Source organism: Ambystoma mexicanum, chromosome 9 (assembly GCF_040938575.1).
Source record: "Ambystoma mexicanum isolate Mex_15411 chromosome 9, UKY_AmexF1_1, whole genome shotgun sequence".
NCBI classification, from domain to species: Eukaryota; Metazoa; Chordata; class Amphibia; order Caudata; family Ambystomatidae; genus Ambystoma; species Ambystoma mexicanum.
This window is the reverse complement of record NC_090931.1, coordinates 384,395,799-384,418,439: the sequence shown is the minus strand read 5'-3', so window position 1 is coordinate 384,418,439 and position 22,641 is coordinate 384,395,799.

The window sequence follows — 22,641 nt, the reverse complement described above, 5'->3', positions numbered from 1 at the left end:
CCAAGCAACTCTAACCCATACATGCTGGTTGACCACTATAATGAAGCTATGACTAAGATCTTAGACTCCATCGCCCCACTCAAGAACTGTAAGAGTAAACAACAAGCTCACCTGAACACTTGGTTCACTCCTTACCTAAAAGAACTCGGACTGGAAAAAAGGAAGTAAGAAACTATATGGCAACTCACCCCCAGGGATGAAAATACATAAAAATTCAAACTCTTTGCCACTAAATACAAAAATGAAATCATCCAAACTAAAAACGAAAGGATTTCCAAAGCATCCTCCAACACCAAGGAACTATTCACGATTCTACGCGAACTAGAATCCCCTGTACCTCGTCCGGATAATCTACCTAAAGATAAACAATGGTGTACCAACATTCAAAATGCCTTAGCAAATAAAATAAAAACACTGCAAACCAAAATTGTGTTAAAAAGAGCCTCACTCCCACTCACCGAAATCCCTACTGTCCCCCATCCTAGTAACAACCCTGATTTAGCAGCATTCAAATTCTCCAAAATATCTATTCAAGAAACAGAAAAAAATCATTGCCTCACTAAAGCCTTCAAATTGCAAAGGCGACAGTTGTCCTGCCCAAATAATCAAGGATGCAGCCAGAGATTTAGCTCCCTTTATCACCAAACTTATTAACGCTTTCTTTATGTCAAGTACCGTCCCAAGTAGCTTAAAATAATCCTGGGTCTTACCCCTTCTTAAAAAGCAAACCTTAGATCCATCTATTCCAACAAATTACAGACCTATTACCGCTGTCCCTTTTCTCCTGAAGCTAATTGACAGAGTGGCCTGCTTACAAATTCAAAAATACCTCGAAACGAACCAACTATAAGGCTCTCGCCAATCGGGGTTCAGACCCCAACACGCCACAGAGACAGCCCTATTAGATCTTAAAGCCCAAATTGATGGACTTAATGATAAAGGAAACATAACCATGCTACTTCTCCTTGATCTGTCGGCGGTCTTTCACTTGGTGGACCATGCTGTTGTATGCAACCACCTGGCTTCGGCAGCCCACTTTTCAAGTGAAGCTATAGCCTGGGTCCAATCATTTCTTGATAATAGAAGCAAGAGAGTATTTTCCACGGCAGCCTCCGCAGACCCAGTCATAACAACATGTGGAGTCCCCCAAGGCTCATGTGTCTCGCCCACCATGTATAATATCGTCACTAAGCCTTTATTTGATAAATTGGACAGGCTGGGTATCACCTACACAAATTATGCAGATGATACCCAGATCCTTATCCCCCTTGCGGGCAATTTCACATCAGATACAGCCTTAGTGAATGAAATCTACATCCTCATTAAGGCATGGATGGCAATCCCACGGCCTCTGCCTCAATGACGATAAAACGGAGATCCTAATGCTTGGCTCAGCCAACAATTTTAAAAACGTAATGACAACTACAATGCCTTCAATATCGACGGCAATATAATCACAGTTGCCGAAGAAGTGAAGACTTTAGGCTTTTACCTGGATTCCACACTCTCCCTAAAAAAACAAGTAAACTCCTTGGCCTCATCCACTGCCTACACCGGCAAACTCATCAAAGCATATAGACCTTTCCTCTCACCAGCTAGCTGTGTCATTCTAGCCAATGCCCTCATCCTCTCTAAGTTGGACTTGCACTTTATGCAGGAGCTAATAAATGTATCACAAACAAACTACAAACATTGCAAAACAATGCGCTCAGAACAGCCCTGAACTTCCCTACTAGAGAGCATATCTCCAACGCCAGAAGAAATCACAACTGGCTAAAAATTACCGATCGGATCCTCCTTAAAATGGTCACTTTAACCTTTAAATGTCTAAATAATGCAGCACCACCATACCTGAAGGAAAGAATAACCAGAAAACCTTCCACACGCCCAACTAGAGCAGTCAAATCCTACTGTCTCCAAATTCCCCGATTCCGCCTACAAAAAACAGGTGGAAATAGCTTCCCAGTAAAAGCAGCTCAGCAATGGAATGCTTTACCAGTCGAGTTAAGAAAAGACCAATCCTATAACAGCTTCAGGCGCAACACCCGCAATTGGCTACGTCACAAAGACCAATAAACCATAGCCACATTTGGTCGCTCTCCCCTCTTTCTTCTTGGTCAGTAATGAAACACTAACGATTGTTACTCATGCACATATCTGTAACTAGGCCAAATGTAATTACTACTGTAACTACCCATGCACATGCATTTACTGTACATACTGTAACTATGTAAACTGTAACTTTACATGCACCTGTATATACCTATCTATGCAAATGTAGCCAAGCTATAAGTAATCTTGCTGTGATGTGCGCCCAACTATCTAAGGGTTTAGGGCGCCCTACAAATAATAAATAAACAAACAAACAAACATACATGGCAATCATAAGGCTGTTGCCTGAAACATTTGCAGACCACATGTCGAGCTTGTTTAGGCCCCAAAGCCAGCAGAGACTACTGTAGCTCATGGTACCGAAGGGTCGGTTCATAAATGTGGTACTGGACCTCAAACTCTACAACAAAGATGGTGCTGAAAGACAGAGGGCATCTTCTAAACATGGGCAGCGACACTGCATGACTCCAAATGTGTCCCTACAGCAAGTAGACATGAACACTTTTGAAGTCCTCAAGCATCACACATGCCAAGAGATCAGTAGAGAAGATGGCTGGGAAAGGTCACACCCCATAAATGTGTTCCCACAGAGTGTTGAGGCAACTTCGACCCCAACATGGTGGAATGCAGCGGTTTAGCCAGTTGATAGAGAGAACACCTCTAGAATGTCGTTTACATCCAAACACAGCAAAGCAAGCCATTTCTCGAAAGCTGCGTCACGCAGGTGCACTTTTTATATCTTCTGATAGCTATTACACTGACGGTTCATAAGATCGAATAACTGTGGGGAAAACGGAGGAGGCCCCCCAAATCACCTCCTGCGTAGGGTAGTGTACAAGCTACTTCAGAAGAAACTAACCTTGATTGCTATTGCACTTATGTGGGCACTACAAGTGTGGTATGCATACCTATACACATAGCAATGGAACCTCCAATTAAGCTACATCCAGTACCCAACTTGTGAACCCAACAATGTCAACAAATAATATATGTATCCACAATCTAATTGCTTGGGTCTTGAAGGCATAGAATTTGGCTAAGTAAACCTTCCTCAGCGTTATACAGATATACTTTGTAAGGCATGTGAGAAACCAAAGCGTGTCTCACTAGCTAGTCCCCGGGGATTTGTCACTCAGGTGGCCAGGACACGACCATTGCCTTTGGAACCAGTCCCTGGGGGTGGCCCAGTATGGGAGGATCACCTGAGCAAGGGGTCATCAGGGAGTGGGGTGAGGACACCCAGTGGCAAGACGCAGTATTCCCCCCTTGCTAACAGTTCTATCTCAACCTCTTGTGTAGCATACAATGACTTCCCAACTCTACCCCTGGCTTGTTTTTGTTGAATTAAAACCAAAAGTGGTCTGAGCCCGGCAGAGGGAGACCCGAAGCGTGATGAGCTTGGGAAAGAGAGCCCCTTGCTTATTTGTATTGGAACTTTTATTTTTTTGAGAGGTCTGATCCGTGCGAAAACGTGGGCAAAAGAGCTTCAGTATTCAGTCATTCTGACATATTATTTCATGAACACTATTTCTTTTGCATACACTATTTTCCCACACCCATTTGTTATTATAGTAAGGATTGACAATAGTTTTTTTTTTTTTCCAATTTAGTTTTTATTGACAATAGCCAGAAATGAGGTCGGGCCGGACATCCGACCCGATCAGCAAAAGCATCAGAATAAATCACATTGTCAGTAACATTTTCAATTACTTTTATCTTAACACCTTTTCCCATTTCCCCCCCTCCCACCCCACCCCACCAAACAATTAACAAGCCAAGTTTGGAGGTGTTACAAACTTATAAAATTCCGGGAAGAACACTTGCAAGCCATTCGGTTATTAAGATTAGCACTCGAGACAGTGGGGTCCATATGAGAGATAGGTGAGCGGAGGCTAGGCCGGGTCTAAGAGGGGTGTGTGGAGGCCTGCCAACTCTGCACAGTTGCACTGATCTGCATGTCCAACTATAGAGCAGTGTTACAACACTTCTCCCTCATTCTTCAGCTGCAGGTGGGCACAGAGTGGGTCTAATGCGTACGACATAACCAATCAACCACCAAACATATACACAGCATGGTAATGAGAGACGGGCGACATTGGCCTCAGTAGTTCACTCTGCAGGGTATGGTGGGGTGAGTGATACTAAGAGTCAACAGATCTGGACCACTCTGTTATGGGCCAGTACGATGTCCCGCCTATAAGTGCATGGAGACACAGTCATCGTGCAAAAGAACTGCAGCCCATTCTTGTACAAAACCCGTCATGGTATCATTTGCTATTGCTGTAAGCTTTTCGTACGAGAATGTCACCCTGAGCTTGCGGAGCCATTCTTCCTTGGAGGGGGCCAGGCCGCTCTTCCATTTTTGAGCAAGCGCCAACCTTCCTGCTCGCAGCATGGCACCAATGACCTTGGGGTATACATTTGTTTCCGTCTCCGGCAAGGGGGTACCCAGCAGGACTTCTAACGGATGCAAGGATGGACCGAACCCCTCAATATCTTTGATCCAGCTGAGTAGTTCCGACCAGTAAACCTGTATAGCTGGACAACCCCACCACATGTGAAACCAGGTTCCCCTCTGGTGGCAGCCCCTGGGGCAGAAAGGGGACACGTCTGGGAACATTTTAGACAGCAGGGACGGGGGGCGATGCCAAGAGTGAAGAATTTTGAAGCTGTGTTCCATGGCAGCCGTGTACAGAGAACCCGTGAAAATACCTTTAAAAACGGCCCTCCAGGTATGGTCATCCAATGGCATTCCCAGTCTTTCCTCCCATATGCGTTTGAAGGGCTGTCTGCCCTCTAGGTCGGATGTTATCAAAACACTATAAAACTTGGACAACGCACCCTTTCGTGATGTACTTTTGGCCAGGATGGATTCAAATGGGGTGAGGGGGCGACTCAGCTGTTCGGACCACCGGGGTTGGGATAATCGTAAGTATTCAAAAATCGTGGGGGGCCTATCTACCAGGGCCTCGAGCAGGTTACCATACTCTATGAAGCCCTCTTCTCGTGACAGGTGGGAGACTCTTTCCAAGCCCATGTCAGGCCAGGCTTGCGTGTCGCGGAAACCCCTTGTGTCCAAGTCGATGGGGGGCCCCCAGGGTGAGGATAGCGGGGAAGGCCAGGTGGACAGGTGTTTGTTGGCTTTGCTAGGTTTCCATAGCGCCCACAGGGCTGCCAAGGTAGGATACGTTTTTAGCTGGGGTGGGAGAACCTTAGGAGAGGCCCAAAAATAATCTCTAACCCTTTTCGGGTGGGCATGGATGTCCTCTACATACGTCCAGTATGTGCCCATGTCGTCTCGCATATGCTCCAACATCACCCTGAGCTGGGCTGCCTTATAATAGAGTCGGAAGTCGGGGAGGCCAAAACCACCATGTGTCTTCGGGAGGGTTAGGGTGGAGGTTTTGATTCTAGGTCTCTTACCACTCCAAATAAAATGGAGGACACGGGATTGCAGTACCTCGAAGAAAGTCTCGGGCATCACAACAGGAAGCGCTGCGAAGAGGTAGAGAAGGCGAGGCAAGACATTCATCTTGACTGTGACCATGCGACCCAGCCAGGAAAGCGTGAGGGGAGCCCATCTTTTGAGGTCGCTGCTGATCTGGGCAAGGATCCCCGGGAAGTTGCACTGGTATAGCTGTGACAGGTCTCTGGGGATGGTAGTGCCCAGGTACCTAGTGGATTCTCTTTCAATTCTGACCCCTAGAATATCGGAATTGCTCCCGACGTCTCGATCGCTCTGGCCAATGGGCATGATGCTTGATTTGGAAGTGTTTATCCTCAACCCAGAGAAAGAGCCAAAGCTGTGTATGAGGTTGAACAGTCGGGGTAGGGATGTCTGAATATTGGTTAGGTAACCCAGGATGTCGTCTGCAAATAGGGAGAGTTTGAGTCACACTCTCCACATCGTATACCCGTGATTTCCGGGTCGTTCCTGACCGCTATAGCTAGGGGTTCCATTGCCAAGGCGTACAATAGGGGTGACAGGGGGCATCCTTGCCGGGTGCCCCTAGTGAGGGAAAGGGGCTCCGAAGTGCCTCTGTTAACCAACACTCTCGCTGAGGGACCGTTATAGAGTGCCGCTACCCACCCACAAAAATTGTCCCCCAGGCCCATCTTTCGGAGAACCCTGCCCATGTAAGGCCACTCGACACGGTCAAAAGCCTTTTCTGAGTCGAGTGAGAGGAGGTACCCTTCCACTCCCTGCCTGGATGTCTCGTGCATAAGATCGAGGGTTTTTCTTATGTTATCGGACCCCTGGCGCCCCGGGATAAAGCCCACCTGATCCCCGTGCACTAGGGTAGGGAGGAACTTTGCCAGCCTATTCGCTAGGAGCTTGGCCAGTATTTTAACGTCCATATTAAGGAGAGATATGGGGCGGTAGGATTGGCAATGCGCGTGATCCTTGCCCTCTTTAGGCAGAACTACAATCATAGCTGACATCATTGTGGATGGGAGAGTGCCTTGGTCTAGCGCGGCATTGAACATCTTGGCCATGAATGGGGCAAGGCAGTCCTATAGGTCTTATAAAACTTGACTGTGAAGCCATTCTCCCGGGTTGGTGCCACTCTTTAAAGAGGATATAGTATCAACTATTTCCTCTGGGGAGATGGGGTGTTCTAGTGCCTCGGCTTTCTCAGGGAGAAGGCCCGGGATGGGGAGAGAGTCCAGGAATTTGTCGATGTCTTTCCCATTCCCCGAATATTCTGAACAATACAATTTTTCATAATATAACCTAAATTGCTCTGCGATCTTGGTGTCCCTCGCGCTAAGGTCCCCTTCCGGGGTGCGAATCAAATTGACCCTCCTGCTATTCCTAAGTTCCCGAAGTCTCCAGGCCAATATCCTGTCCGCCTTTTCCCCCTTTTCCATACATTTTTGTTTCAAAAAAGAAAGCGTCCTTTCCGTTTGTCCCACTTGAAGGTCAGCTAGCTTAGCCCGCAACCCCTGCAATACCTCCCACTGCCCAGGGAACATCTGCGTTTTCAGCTTTCCCCCTGGTTGGATGGCCACTATCTTGTCTTTCAGCTGTTTCTCTTCGCGCTCCCTCTCCCTCTTTCTCCTGGACCCAATACCAATAAGTGTGTCTCTGATAGTTGCCTTAAATGCCTCCCATACTCCCATGGTACCGACCTCTCCATTATCATTCAGGGTGAAGTAGTCTTCTATGGCTACCAGGAGGGATTGGCGTATCTCCCTGTCTTGCAAGAGGAAGTCATTACACCTCCATCGGGATTCAGCTGCCGGGGTGGGATGGGAGGCCGATCTTTATCTTTACCATATCGTGGTCTGTCCAGGGGACGGTCTCTACTCTTGAGCTTGTGACCTCTCCCTGCAATGAGGAGTCCACCAGAATGTAGTCTATGCGCGAAAAAACATTGTGTGGCTTAGAGTAGAAAGTATAATCGGGGTTCCGGCCCTGCACAGGGACATGTGTATCGCACAACCCCAATACCCCATTCACTTGCTGAAAGGCCATCGCCAACTTCCTATGGAGACGGATGTTGGGGCAAGGATTTGCTGACTTCCTGTCCCGCTCGGGGCAAAGCACCATATTAAAGTCCCCCCCCACCAGTAGGGTGCCCTCGGAGAATGCCATTATTGTCCCTCTCATACCCTCCCAGAAGATGTCCTGCGCTTCATTCGGGGCGTATATGCAAACCAGTGTGAACAAGCGGCCCCGCACCTCCCCTTTCACCATGAGATACCGACCATCCGGGTCTGCCTTTGAGGCTTTAAACCTAAAGTGGGCCCCAGGGGACACCAACAGGGCAACTCCCCGCTTCTTTGTTTGCGAAGAGGCCGTGAACAAATGGTCTATGGTTGTGGCCTTGAGCTTAGGCTCTTTACCTCGAACCCAATGGGTCTCTTGTACAAAGAGGAAATGTAGGCGTAACTTCGCAAACTCCCTTATGATCAGCAACCTTTTTGTGGGCGAGTTGAGCCCACAGACATTTAATGACCCCACTGTTAAGGATTGGAGTGGATCATCCATTAAAGAAGTTGTCAAGGCTCATAGCTCCACTCCCTGAATCGCAAGCGTTGTAGTTCCCACATTGCCTTTGCCGCCCACAGTTGGCTCGAGAAAGCCCCCGGGGCGCACGAGTAACCCAAAAACTTGGCGCGCTATAACAGTAACCCCAACACCCTAACCCCCCCTCGTCCCACCCCCCTCCCGCCTCCCCCCTGATCACCTGGTTGATTTGTGACATTGTCAGAACAGTCCAAACCAGGCCACCGATGTCTTCCCCCTCCGGGCTCATTAACTTCTCTTGAATCATAACTCGAGCCCCCCCCTATCCCCGGGATCAATGCAATTCACAAACTACTACATCCCCCTCTGTTCACCTAGTCAAGTGTCCCTTGCTTCGTGAGGCACCAGAGGCTCGTTGCAACCATTCGGGGGGGCTGGCGATGCTGGAGCCACTCTCCTGAACTTTCTTTGGCCTCGGACTCTGCGCCTTTCCTTTGGGGCTTTATTCCCTTTCGGACCTGTCGGGGATCGCACACAGTTCTGGTCCCCCGTTTCCATGCTTGGATTGTCTAATAGTTCACCCGACACTCTCTGGATGTCGTCCTCAGTGATCAGAGCGTACTTGTAACCCTCGAATTCAAAGGAGAGTGAAAAAGGATATCCCCACCTATACCTGACTCCCTTGGAGTGGAGCATCTTCGTCAGCGGAGAGCAGAGGCGGCGTCTTGCGAGGGTGAAGGCCGACAAGTCTTGGTATATCGAGATCCGGGCTTCCCACTCCACCGGCCCCTTCTTGCGAGCCAGTTCGAGGATCCTGTCTTTTTCTGAGAAGTAGTGAAAGCGGACTAACACCGATCTGGGGCCTCTGGAGGACGCCCCTGCTCTATGGGCCCTGTTGATGGTGAGTTTCTTGGTGTTAGCCCCCTAAAATAGCACTCCTATTACCGCGTTGACGGCCCTGACGATGTCTGCTTGCGTTTCACCGTTGTGTTCCGGAAAACCTAGAAAACGTAAGTTGCAGCGACGTTCCCTATTCTCCAAGTCATCCATTTTTAGGGCGCATTTCTCCTCTCTTCTCTCGAGCTCCGACAGGCGCATGTCGAATTGAGTTTCGAAGACGTCAGTCGAGGCTGTGTTGTTTTCCAGTGCCTGGACCTTATCGTCTATATTGTCCACTTTTTTGTCTAAGGTGTCTAATCGTAAGGTAATGTCCGCCCTGAAGCCCTTAATTTCTTCCAATAGGGCTGCCATACCCCTGGTGACTGTGTTTGCATCCGCCGGTTCCTGTTGCGTCTGGGCCGCCATTGCGGGGGGCGTGCGATGAAACTTCTGCAAGGATTCTCTCCAGTTCATAGGGCCTTACCCCAGCAGACCCGGGTTGCGGACAGCGGCGCCAGGGGTGGGGGCCAGCGTCAGCCTCAGGCAAAAAGCGGCGACTCTGCTCTGGGAGGGCCGGGCGCTCAACCAGCTTCCCTCTGTAGGTGAGGATTCCTCCTATGCCGGTCTACACCAGGAGATGAGGAAACTGTTCAGGCCAGGCCGGTATGCAGTATAAGTTGTGGATGATAGCCTCCCGCGCCTCGCGCTTCCCGGGCCGCGCAACTGCCGCGCCAGGAGTTTAGCGGAGGCTCACCCGCCTCCACCCACGTTAGTCCTTTCGGTTGTTGCCCGTTCGGGTCTGTGTTATGCGTTCGGGTCTGTGGGGGGCCCACCTCCTGTGCCCCGATGGGGCTCACCGGGGTCCGCTTGCTCCTGGCGCGGGCCTTGTCCCGGCCTCCCGTTTCACTGTGCGTCTATCCTCCTCTCCAACGGCCAGGCCTGCCTCGTCTGCCCCCAGGAGCGAACCGCGAGTCACCCCCACCAGAAAGAACCAGGCGGGGGGAGGAATCCGCCGGCCGGGGACGCCTAGGCCCCCTTCAGGCCTCGTTCAGGCCCAGGCTCGCTGTAGATTTCCGCGGAGCCGCAGCGCCGCAGGGAGGAGGGGCTACCGTCCTGCGGGGATGTAAGCGCTCCGTACTCTGGATCGGTTCCACCTCTGGAGCTCAAATTTGGGCTAGGGGTGCCCGACACCTTCCTATAGGCTTGGGTGGTGTCAGCTCCTCACTCCTGGGGTGTCGGGGGGGGCTCAGGTCCCACGATCTGTGCCCTGTCGAGGAGGCGAGCGGAGCTGCGTCAGTCCATCTCTGCGCCCCCTGGTGGATCTGACAATAGTTTTTTATTAGCACAGGCCATTTTGTTTTGACAGACTCCACTAGGACTGTAGTATTTATTATTTGATGACCAAGACTACTCCGATCTTACTTAAAGGGCTAGATAGGTGTTTTACCACCCCATCCATGTTCAATAAACACCCTCGAACTGCAATCACTTGTTTCTGGCTTCACTGTTTGAAACCATGCTTTCCTTACAGGCATATAAACCCAATACTGAAGTATGTTAATTTAATATGTGGAAGCTGTTTATTATTTGGTGCAAAACAAATCAACTGTTCAACATCAGACACTGGGCCTGATCACAACTTCGGCGGTAACCCTTAAATGCAGCAGTAGCGCTAATACCGCCAGATTTAAGGGTCCGCCGAATCAGGGCTTCGGCGGATTTCGCCCCAGCTCTGAGCTGGGGGGAAATCCGCTGAAAATTTGCGCTATTACCGCCGGCGGGAAATCCGCTATTAGTGCCGGGGAGTTCGGCAGTAGGGCTATTACCGCCGGCGGTAACGGCCAAGTCGTGATCAGGCCCTCTGTACCTTACTCAACTCAGGGCTATTGATTAACTCTCTTAACTTCCACTTGGAAGCTCTCACAGCATAAGCCACCTCACAACACAGTGCCATGGTTGAAGGTAGAAATGGTTAAATGGAGTGGGTTAAATGTAGTTATCTACCGGTGGCACATCCAGCACCAAGCTGGGATCTTGATATTGTCTTGTATAGGGTTATGGGTCCCAATTTGAGCCTAGTCGCACAACCACGTTTAATGTACTTTAATACTAGGTCGTTTTTCTGGTTGACATTAATTCTGTTTGGAGTGGTAAGTGAAATACGGGTCCTTTCCATAGGCAAGTCGTGTGTGCCCATTTTCAAAAACAAAGTTATCACCACATTATATCGAAGTCATGGAGCTGTCATGTTTTATATGGACAGAACAAAGTCCCTGTGCGAAAGCAGACAGTTATTTGTTTCATTCCCTGCATGTCAGGAGGGAAACCACGGTAATCAAGTCCACTATTGTGCATTGGATTTTGCGCTGCATGCAAGAATGTCTCAAGCTAATGTGAAAACATGTACCTTTCACTCTGAAAGCTCACTCCATAAGATATACAGAAGCCACCAACATGGGCGTAATTGTAGGGAGAGCGGGGGTGTTTGTCCCCCCCCACCAAATTTCGTGGTACCACCATTTTGTCCCCATTCATTTGGCTGGGGCACCTTTTCTTCAGATGTCATGCCCCCCCCCCAACATTTTTAGAAAAGTTACTCCACTGGCCACCATGGCTTCTATTGCAAACCTACATGTAGATGCCACATGCAAAGCAGCAACCTTGACTTCTGTGCATTCGTTTCAAAACACTAATGTGTAGACCCACAAAGTAGAGCAGATTCACAAGTGGTGCCCATCATTTTCATCAGGCTATGCTTGTAAGTTTATGCAAAACGCCTCAGAAAGCAGATGTTACCAGGTAATAGTCTGTTTGTGGCTTGTATTCGTTTAGGGTCACATGCGCCTCCCCTTATGGGAGATGCAGAATGCTTTCTACTCATTTTCTTCTATTGCACCACACGTGAGTGTTTTTTCGGAAAAGAAATGCTATGACTTTGACATGTGGGGCATCATGGGTACACACCCAGGATAGGGATATTGTGGAAGCTCCGCCTACATCTACGCTCTTATACTTTAGAAGAAAACAACGTGTAATACCCTGCACCAAACAATGCATGCATGTGACTCTTAATCAGATAGAGGCCACAGATGCTATTACTGAGTAAGTAATATCTTTCATAAGCCATAGAAGGATGATTAGTAGATAGGGAATTCTCTTTCTGGCTCTGTTTCTCTCTTTTTCTCTTTCTTGCACACATAAACACTCTGGCTTCTAGGTTTAACTTATTCAACACCTAATCCACAAAGCTCATTCCTCTCACCGCACTTCTTCAACATCTATGCTCCTCTCATGAAAAGACACAGGCTGACATGCTACAACTAGCAGATGAAACTCACATATACAAAATCACCACCTGCAGGTACATAGGTCAAACCTTTGTCAATTGCCTCTTGCAAATCAATGCATGGATGAGCAACACAATCTTAAACTCAACTTAGATAAAACTGAAATCATAACCATCAACCCTTCTAACCACCCACCCACACCATGTCCTAAGGAAATGGGAGCCACACCAGACTCCTCCAAACCGGTTATAAATCTCAGCTTCCTAGTTGACAATGAACTAACATTGCAACCTCAAGTTAACAGAGTAGTAACAAAAACCTTCTTCCACCTACAATCTATCGGGTGCATATTATACGTTCTCACTTTTCCACACAGAACACTCACCATTATCTCACTTTTCATGTCACAAATAGACTATGCCAACAGCATCTATCTTGGCATGAGTAACACCTCACCAGAAAAACTACAATAAATCCAGAATGCAACAGTAAGACACCTTAGATCAAACAAGCGAGAACACATCACACCAGCACCAAGTTCACTACAATGGCTGCCAGTAAAGAAAATGCTCTATTTCAAAACACTCTGCATTCTCCACAGAGAAATTCAGGCCAAGAACCAGAATTCCTGCAGGGACAAAATCTCCATCTACAGACCTAACATAACCCTGAGGTCTAGCAATGATGTATGCCTTGAAACCAAACATCATTTGAAAATGAAATTTGGTGGATCAGCATTTTCAAACATCTCAACAAAACTCTGGCACTACCTCCCTAAGGGAATACGCACAACAGAGGAACACCTGGCATTCAGGAAAACAGCAAAAACATGGCTGTTTAAAATGCCAGGCTAATTCACAAGCCTTAGGTCATTGTCAAAGATTGATCAAACCTGTCTGAGTATGGCACACTGGGTTTCAGTTACCCAACAAGCTACCACAACTTAACACAATGTCATGAGGATTGAACTTCCCATTCTAACACACTCCATACTACTACAAACATATCACACACACAAACCAACTATGCCATCCACAACACCTATAACACCTCCACTGACACCAAACAAAAGAACCTCTCACCTCCTCTGAAAACTCACAGTCTCAAAATAGCAAATGCATCTTTACACCATGGGCACACTAGGTCTCCCATATGGACGCAAATGTCTTGCCCGCCCATCACCTCAGACCGCCTAGAAGTAAACCCACATGCAGTGCCTGTTTTTTACTAAATGAAACTACCAATACCACCAACACCTAGTGTGCTCCCACTCAGCAACTGACCGCACAACAGGCCCACACCGAACTGCCAAGATTAACCCAAATGAATAAGCAAAATCACACTAGGTACAACTGAGGCTCTGCTACCAAACCCACATTGGAAGTCAGCCACAAAACATGCAGGGAAGCCAGCCCCAGGCCCTGAGACAAAGCAAGATTTGCCAATGAACAATAACTAAGAACATTGGTAGATTGCATCGAGCAACAACCAAAGACTCGCACCAGAGGCATTGTCAGACCAAACGACTTACTAACCCTCCTTTCTGCTCCTCCAACATAACCAACACCACTACACATGACATGGGGCTAGCCACACTACACATCAACACGCCGAGAGTTAACCTAATGCTCACACCCTAACATACCTCTGAAACACCAGAAACAACACTACACGGAACACCCCTGCACATAGCCCATAAATCCATTGAATCTACACAGACACACTCCAACACTATATATTCAAACACCTAACAGCCATCCACGACTCTGGACCCCTTATAGCTACAACTAACCAGTGCACACAACCACAAATCCCACCACAACATGACATCACAACACACCGCCCAACAAAAACACTAGCACAAATCCGAGGCACTGAGTTCCCACCCACACGGTTACAACACACAGTGCTTCTGAACCCACAGCCACATGCAAGGCAACGCTCACAGATGCCAGTTTCTCCAGGTTCTGAACCTATCCTATCATCCTATCCCTACTAACACACCCAGCCGTCTTCTCTTCCAGAGCCACGTGAGCACCTGGAAACTTCAGTTCGGGGGGGGTAGCGGTGCACAGTATAAATTAACATAACATAACATAGCAAAATAACTTGTGCACTCTCCCTCGCATCCCACTAATAAACCAACCCTTCTCTACCAGTTATTACAACATAACATGTATTAATGGCATACTGTTTAGGTAATCAGGGAACAGTTAACATTTACAATTAGTGGGGTGCAAGTAACAGTCCTGATAAAAGGAGTGGGGGTGAAACGGAATCCGTTGTAAAGGGTAGTCATCTTGAGTAGTTCTGGGCTCTGGTGCACATTCATCATGGGTATGGCAATGATGCACCTTGAAGAGGGGCATTATATACTGGCTGCCAGAGGTTGTGACTTTGGCAGGTAGGAGGGGTGTGTGCTTGTTGACAGTTTTGTGTAGCAAGCAGCTGGCTTTCAATGGGGTACCTGTTTGTAGGGCTAGCCAGTGAAGTTCGATGAGGGAGATCAGGCATTATGTGATATTTGCTGACACCTTTGCAGAGAAGCGCTTCTGCTGCTGAGGATGCTTCTCATAGGTGGTAGGGTATTGGTGGCTAGATTGGTGAGCAGGTCGATGTGCAGCGTGTTTCATCTATCCAGGTGACCGAAGACCAGGTCCTGAACAGTGGTTCTGAAGTTGTCTGGTAGAAAGGGCTTGATTTTCTGTAAGAGGAAAACGTTGTACCATGCTGTTTGGTTTTTCTTCTCTATGCTTGTTTTGAAGAAGAGGTAGCTGTCTATATAGCTTCCCAGACACTTGCTGCAGGGTGTCACCTGTGGGAAGAAGCCCTTGAGGTTCACGGTGGACAGCCAGTGTGGTCACAGGTGTTGGTGGGAAGCAGGAATTCTGTCTTAGATTTTGGTTTAGTGATGGCCATCCAGGTCTAGATTAGGTCAAGGCAAGCCTCGAGTTGGTGGATGTCTTCGGTGGGATGACATTTTCAGGTAAAGTTCTGAGTAGTTTGTGTATTGATTGCTGTTCATGTATGCTGTTGATGTAACTCGGCAGGAGTGATCGCAGGTCCTCCATGTAGCTGCGGAAGATTCTGGATAAGAGGATGGGTCCCTTTTGGATTTCACATGTAACCAGTAGAGGTGGTGATCTGGATGTATCCATATGGATAAACTGATGACAATGTATTTTTGATTGTTCTGTGATGGAGCGTCAACTTTTTTTTTCTTCACCTGAAACTTTTTTTCACTAAATCTGTTTTTTTTTTAAATTCTGTTTTGGTGTTTTATTTTGTAGAGTAAGGGATTGGGGAGTATCTTGTAGCTGGAGGCTGAAAGATGTTACTGTTTTTGGTGGAATGGTAGGGTATTTCTCAGGCCTTCCATCGAGAGTGTTTTGAAGGTAATATATGTTGTTTTATGTGGTGGCAGGGGCGGGAGTGAACTGTGTCTAAATTAACGGTAGTGTCAATCTTTGTACTGATTTTATGAACTGAGTAGTTGTTAATGGTGGTGGATTTCATGGAATGTGGTATGCTGGGTTTGGGGAGACAGTTGAAGGGCTCACTGTTTGACTGCCTTAAAGAGCAACTTGCTTTAGTTCGTTTCAGCGTTGACAGTAGGGGCCTTTTACTGTGGTGATCATTTTATTGCAGGAAGTTTGGAGATTTTTTAGATCGTCAGATTGTGTTTTCTCTCCTGAATAACTCTCTTGCCAATGCTCAGTTCTTATATGTACGAGTGAGCAGGTGGTTTGTTATTTTTCACGGGCATGTATGTTCACTTTTGACTTATATGTGTTTAGTTCTTGTAGCAGGGTGTTGTAGTCTATTCTTTGAAGTCCTAGCAATGTTGGGAATCCGGTCTTCTGTGAGTGGTTCTAAAGGGAAATCTGTGAATGATCTGGATGTCTGCTTAATCGGGTGTGGTGTAGTCTGTTTGGGGTTATTTGGTGGATGATGAACGGAACCAGCAGGACAATACGACAATCCGGAAGGTATGGGTGTATTGTAGGGATGTTAAGGCTGTGATGAAGAAGTTCAGGATGTTGGATTTGTTCAGAGTTTGGTGTGCGCCTTATGAGGTTCGGGTTGTCTCTCTGTGTTTTCTCCCTCATGGTCTTGGTGAAAGTGTTAGCTGAGAGGCTGTCTCTGATGAAAATGCGGGTGTGTCTGTGTCTATCATAGTAACCAGGGTGATGATGAAGGAAGGTGATGTGGGGTGTGTTAAGCTAAGGTGGTATGTAGATAAGGGTTGCAGATGACTATCTGTAGGGTAATGTGGAAGGGGCAGGCGAGTCCTCCTATGAAGCAGATGGTGGCTATTTCCACTCTGGTATATAGTGCCAGTATGCCTTACGTATGATGGTGCTTCCACCATCAGGCGTTTGTCTGAATTGAGTGCTGTAGTTTTGTGGGTGGTGGTGGGGAAATGGTCTAGACAAAGACCTCCACTAGTTTGGTTCCATTTAGGTTTCAGTGAAGGAAAGGGCTTTCAGTGAAAATTGCCATAAAATATCCAGATATTATATAAAATGTTGGCAGTCCCTCTACTGAGAAAGAACACAGTTCAAATAACCTGTTATATGAGAGGTTCCCCACTCAGGAAGGTCTACAACCACGTTTTTGGCCACTGTACCTTTCACATAGGAGGAATATCCATTTGCATATCAGTGTGTTCCCATCCACAAAGGCATTCCCGCACTGAAATGCTAGGCAATTCTCCTTTGAACAAAAGTACCATCTGAAAACTCAGACACGTGTTTCGGCCTTGTTAGGCCTCCTCAGTGAGTTGAAGCTGTGCCTCTCTAAGCACAGTGAAAGCTACATAATACCAACAATTACAGTTCCAAGGCGATAAGAACAAAGTTAAAAATGATAAAACATGAATCATCTGTTATATGGGGTTTTATCTTGTGTGTATGTCAATGTTAGAATGGTTATGGAATGCTTGCATTCCAGAACCATTCCGTTGAGTGTTGTTTTTCCCTGGTGGCCGTGTACTCCGGGGCTCTACCAATAAACTTATATTCATAAGTACAATTGCCTCACTTCGTTAATTACCACAATTGGCGAGGAGGATTCAGCTGCCCGGAGCCCCTGGAGGAAAGAGACTCCTGCTGCACGGGCGGTTCGCAGCAGCTGCTGACAGTGTGGAGGAACCTACACGTGGCTGGCGAGTGCAGGCTAAGGAGCAGAGAGGGTCCAGCCTGTGAGCCGATGGAAGCAGGTATCGTTGAAGCAGAATAAGGGAGAAAATTATTGAATAACCCACACAGCAACTACATTGTGTAAGGGAGGTGCATCTTATGAATACGGCAGTAACGGACACGCCGGTGACATTAGAGGAAGGCACCTTCGGGCGTGCCTAAGCATGACAGTCCACTTGGATAATTGTTTCTTTGGTTGCCATGACAACCATAAGCACAGAGCTCGCCGTAACGAACAAAAGTGAAAGGACAAACTTTGTGTAAGGGAAAAGTGAACCGCAATGCATAAGCGGTAATTGAACACAAAAGGAAGCCACAATACATAAGTGGACGGCCCTGTTAGCTTTATAAAGGGTGAATCACAAACAATGCACTGTATCTACATTTTTAATTTTATGGTTGAAAGTTACACAACACACTTTACCTGCATCTCTTAAACTTTATGGTTGAAAGTCTCACAACTCCCAGAGTATCATTACAAAGCCTGGCACAGTATATGCATATGCAGGTTAAGAGCACCACCTCTTCTCCATTGCTAGTGTGTGAGAATCTGTGAATACTCAACACAATGTTACCATCCCTGGATCATCCAAACTATGAAATAAAGGAGGCACACTTGGCTTAGGACTATGCAGCATGTGACTTCGCCAATCCAGTTTCTTCCACAACCGGGGAACCCCATTTGTCCATGGGAACAGTGGATAGATGGGTTCCAAGTGTACTTGAGGGCTATTGGAGGAGCCAAGTACAGTGATGACTTAAAAGAGGCCACTTTACTAAATTGCATAGGAGCAGAGGCATTAAGAATATTCAGAGCTTTGCCTGACCTTGATGGTACTGAAAGTGGATCTGGGGACAACAACCGGAAATTTGAAAGTGCCCTGGGGAAGCTGGCCAAGCGTTTAGGAAATAAAATCAACATTGTTTTGGAAAGATATTGTTTTTTCTCAAGACGACAAATGAAAAACGAATCCATGGACACTTACATCGCAGCACTAAGAAGTCTTATGTCCATGTGTAGGTTTACAGGCATTGCTGACGAGTATTTGAGAGACCAACTGGTACTAAATGTGGTGGACTCCTGCATCCAACAGCGATTGTGGCAAGCCAAAGACCCATCACTAGAGCAAGCATTGGAAATTGCCAGGATGATGGAGATGGGGGAACGCTGTATGAAAGAAAGATTTGAAAGGGATGAGATCAAGGAAATCAAAGCCCTTCAAGAGGAGAAAAAGGAGGATAGTGATGAATCCTTAGTGGCATTGATAAAGAGAATGACCACTCGCAATGCCACAGTAAATTCCAGGAGAGAGAAGGAGACCGGCTATAAAAGCCAATTTCAGAATCGCTGCCAGAAATGCAGTGGGTGCAAACATAGGAACATACAAAAAGAATGTCCTGCAGCAGCTGTTGAATGTTATAAATGTGGCCACATGGGACATTTTGCCAAGGTGTGCAAGAATGTTTGTGGGAGAGGAGGCAGATATGGACAACAGATGATGAACAGACCACCACAGAATATGGTTAGGATGGTTGAGGAAAGCAAGCGACATGATAATATGCTGTCTATTATCAGTGGAGATGCACAGCATGTAGAGATCCTGACAGTCAGGGCCAAGGAAGAAAATAAGGGGTCCTGGGTGCACATGCAGATACATGGGGTGTCCATACCCATCATGGTAGACACAGGTTCACCATACACCATGGTGGATGTTGGTACTTTTGTCACGGACATATTGGGTAAACTTGAAGAACTACAATGTACCAGTGTAAGAGCAATGGAGTATGGCAAAACACCTATAGACATTATTGGGTACACATGGGTGAAATTGAGTTTCCAAAACAGAGAAACGTTCTGCAAGTTATATGTGGCAAGAAATGGGTAATCTGTGGTAGGATGGAGAGAGTAGGCCACTCTACAAGTTAGGATCCACCCAGGTGAGGAAGTTCCGATTCTAAGTGTGTTGAAGGACAATGGTGACATTAAAGGTGTCTTGGCCAAACAATTTCCCAAAGTATTCAATGAATCCATTGGACTTCTAAAGGGCTTTCAACACAAAATAATCCTCAAGAAAGGAGTGAAACCAGTAAGGGGTATTCCTATCGGAACAAAGGAGGCCCAACAAAAGGAACTTTATAGACTCTGTGAACAAGGAATAATTGAGCCTATAGAGAGCTCAGAATGGTTATCCCCAATTGTCCTAGTGAAGAAATCTGATGGGGCTATAAGAATGTGTGTGGATCCAAAGAAGAATATTTGGGTGGATAGGCATCCCTTACCAAACATTGGGGAATTATTGGCGAACATGGCCCCAGCAGGATATTTTACCACATTAGACCTTTCTTCAGCATACCATCAGATAGCGCTGGATGAAGAGCATAAACATCTAACATCGTTTATCACACCACTAGGGGCTTTCATGTTCAAGAGGATGCCTTTCGGTCTTGCTTCTGCTGCAGCAGTTTTTCAGAGACTTATGTTACACTTATTTGGGGGTCTCAATGGAGGTTATTGCTTCCAGGACGATATTCTGGTCTCCGCTGAGACAGAAGAGGATCAGGATGCCAAGTTAGTGGGCGTTTTAGAGGTGATTCAAGAGAGGGGGCTCACTTTAAAGTTGGAAAAGTGTAAGATCAAGAAAGAGGAGGTATCATAACTGGGGCATTCCATAAGTGCCAATGGGATAAATCCCAAGAGGGAGTTAGTAAATTCCATAATGACCATTCCAGAGCCAGGCAACAAAGATCAATGAAGGCGTTTTTTAGGAATGACTGAGTATTATTCGACATGTTTGGCCAATTATACGGAGAAAACCAAGTGTATGAGGGAGTTGATGAAGAAATGTGCCAAGTTTATATGGTCGAAAGGATGTAAAATGGAATTTGAGCAAATAAAAAAGGAGATCAATATTGCTCACACATTAAGTATGTTTGACTGTAAAGCAAAGACAGTGATCTCTGTGGATGCCAGCAAGATTGGTTTAAGTGGTGTGTTGGAACAGATTCAGGGCAAAGGCTCAGTGCCCATTGCATTTGCATCAGGATTTAAAGTTAAAGTTAAATTATTCAACAATTGAGAGGGAGGCGTTGGGATTAAAATTGATTTTGGAACATTTCAAGAACCTGATGTGGGGGTTGCCCATATTACTTAAAACTGATCATAAACCATTGGTGCATGTGTTGCAATCCAAGACACCACATTTAATATCGCCGAGGATGCAGCATTGGATACTGGACATAATGCAATATAATATATGCATAAATTACACTCCAAGCAAGCTAAATATGGTAGCTGATTGTTTTTCAAGGTTACCGTGGGACTGTGGAGACGATGATAATGGGCCTCATTATGACCCTCCCTCCACCGTTATTTCCGGACCGGCTGATTCCGAGTTCTGCAGGCGGGAGGTGTCACTCCCGCCAGGTCTGACCTGGCGGGATTACGCCACCCACCTGCAGGCGGAAATGGAAACACTGGCTCCGTCATGGAGTCCCATGGGAATGGGGATTTATGGAATTCTGCCTCCAGAATTACTGGGTCACCGGGGTTGTAATGCCCCAGTGATTCTGGCAATCTGGTAATCAAGGAGGCGGAATGGTATTTAGGGTCCAGCGGCAGCCTGCTGGTTTTTCCGGCACAGCTACCGCCGGACTCATAATGAGGCCCAATGTGTTCGATGTGGATTGCAATTCAAGTGACATTATGGCCATGGTGAATCCAGGTATAACAAAGGAGGAATGGTGTAAAATTGCTGATGATGATCCAGAACAAATAAGTCTCAGGCGGGCCATAAGTAGTGAATGGAATAATTGTGACCAAAATGTTGGAGAATATTCACAGATAAGGGATGACATTTCAATGGACTTGTCACATATATACAGAGGTGACCGGGTCATTCCTCCTACAAGATTAATAGAGAGGATAATATCCTTGGCTCATGAGGGACATGTGGGGAGAAGCCTTACTAAAACAAGAGTGAGAAGCAGTTATTGGTGGCCAGGCATGTGGAATGATATGGAGGATAGTGTTAAGAACTGTGTGACATGTGCTACAAGTGATAAAGTAAAGAATGTGAGAAAAACACCCCTACATCCTGTGGAAATTCTGGGACAAGTTCGGTCCAAGTTGGCGATTGATGTCATGGGGCCTTATGAGAATTTTGACACCCTTAAGATTTACATTGTGGTCCTTTTAGACTATACCTCAAAATGGGTGGAGTGGGGTGTAGTTGAAGGAAATGTCACCGCTAGGAAGATAATACGTTTTTTGAGTGGAATTTTCAATAGAGAAGGTGATCCTAAGGAGGTTGTTTCTGACAATGGAGCTCAATTTATATCAGAGTTTCAATCATTCTTTTTTTTTTTCAAAATATTTTTATTGATTTTCAACGCGTAGGTGCATAACTAACGATAATACAAAACAGTTGATTTTTCATTATACTTAAATATTTCACCCGCATCCCCAACAGTTCATCTATATTTTAACACATATTGGCTTTAAATAACAATACTTAGTTCAAACTGTTAAATTCATTATATGTCTTCAGTTGATTAACAGGGGTGATAGGAGAAGGAGAAGAAGGAAAGGAAAGAAAGAAAAAAAAAACGGTTTGCAAAGCTATGTTCATTGGGTCAGCATCCCGTATTAAGAGTTCATAAACATAAGTTTGTTAGATCAGTATCTCACATTAAGAGTTCATAAACATGACTTCATTAGATCAGCTTCACATAGTAAGAGTTCATAAATGCAAGTCCATCAGTTCAGCATCCATATTAAGAGTTCATAAAGTGCTTCAAAAGCTGCGGTTGGAAGAACATATGCTTCCCGTCAGAAACATACTTTAGAAGAGGGCACCAGGTTTTCTGGAACCTCGAGAGCTTTCCTTCCAATATGTCCGTAAGTTTTTCCAGGCCTAACAGTTCCCATATTTTTATCCACCAATAAGCTGTCTGTGGGCCTTCTATCGTTTTCCAGAACCGGGCTCTAGTGATGCGGGCAGCAGCGAGTAAGTGTGAGATCAGGACTGCCTTGTACCCCAACATGGGGAAAGCTCAATTTTCTGATATATCCCCCAGCAAGAGCACTCTCGGGTCCATAGGGAGCAGAGATCCTGTGATTTCTTTAATTCTTGACTTCACCTCCTGCCAATATGTTTGGATAACCGGACAATGCCACCACATATGAGCC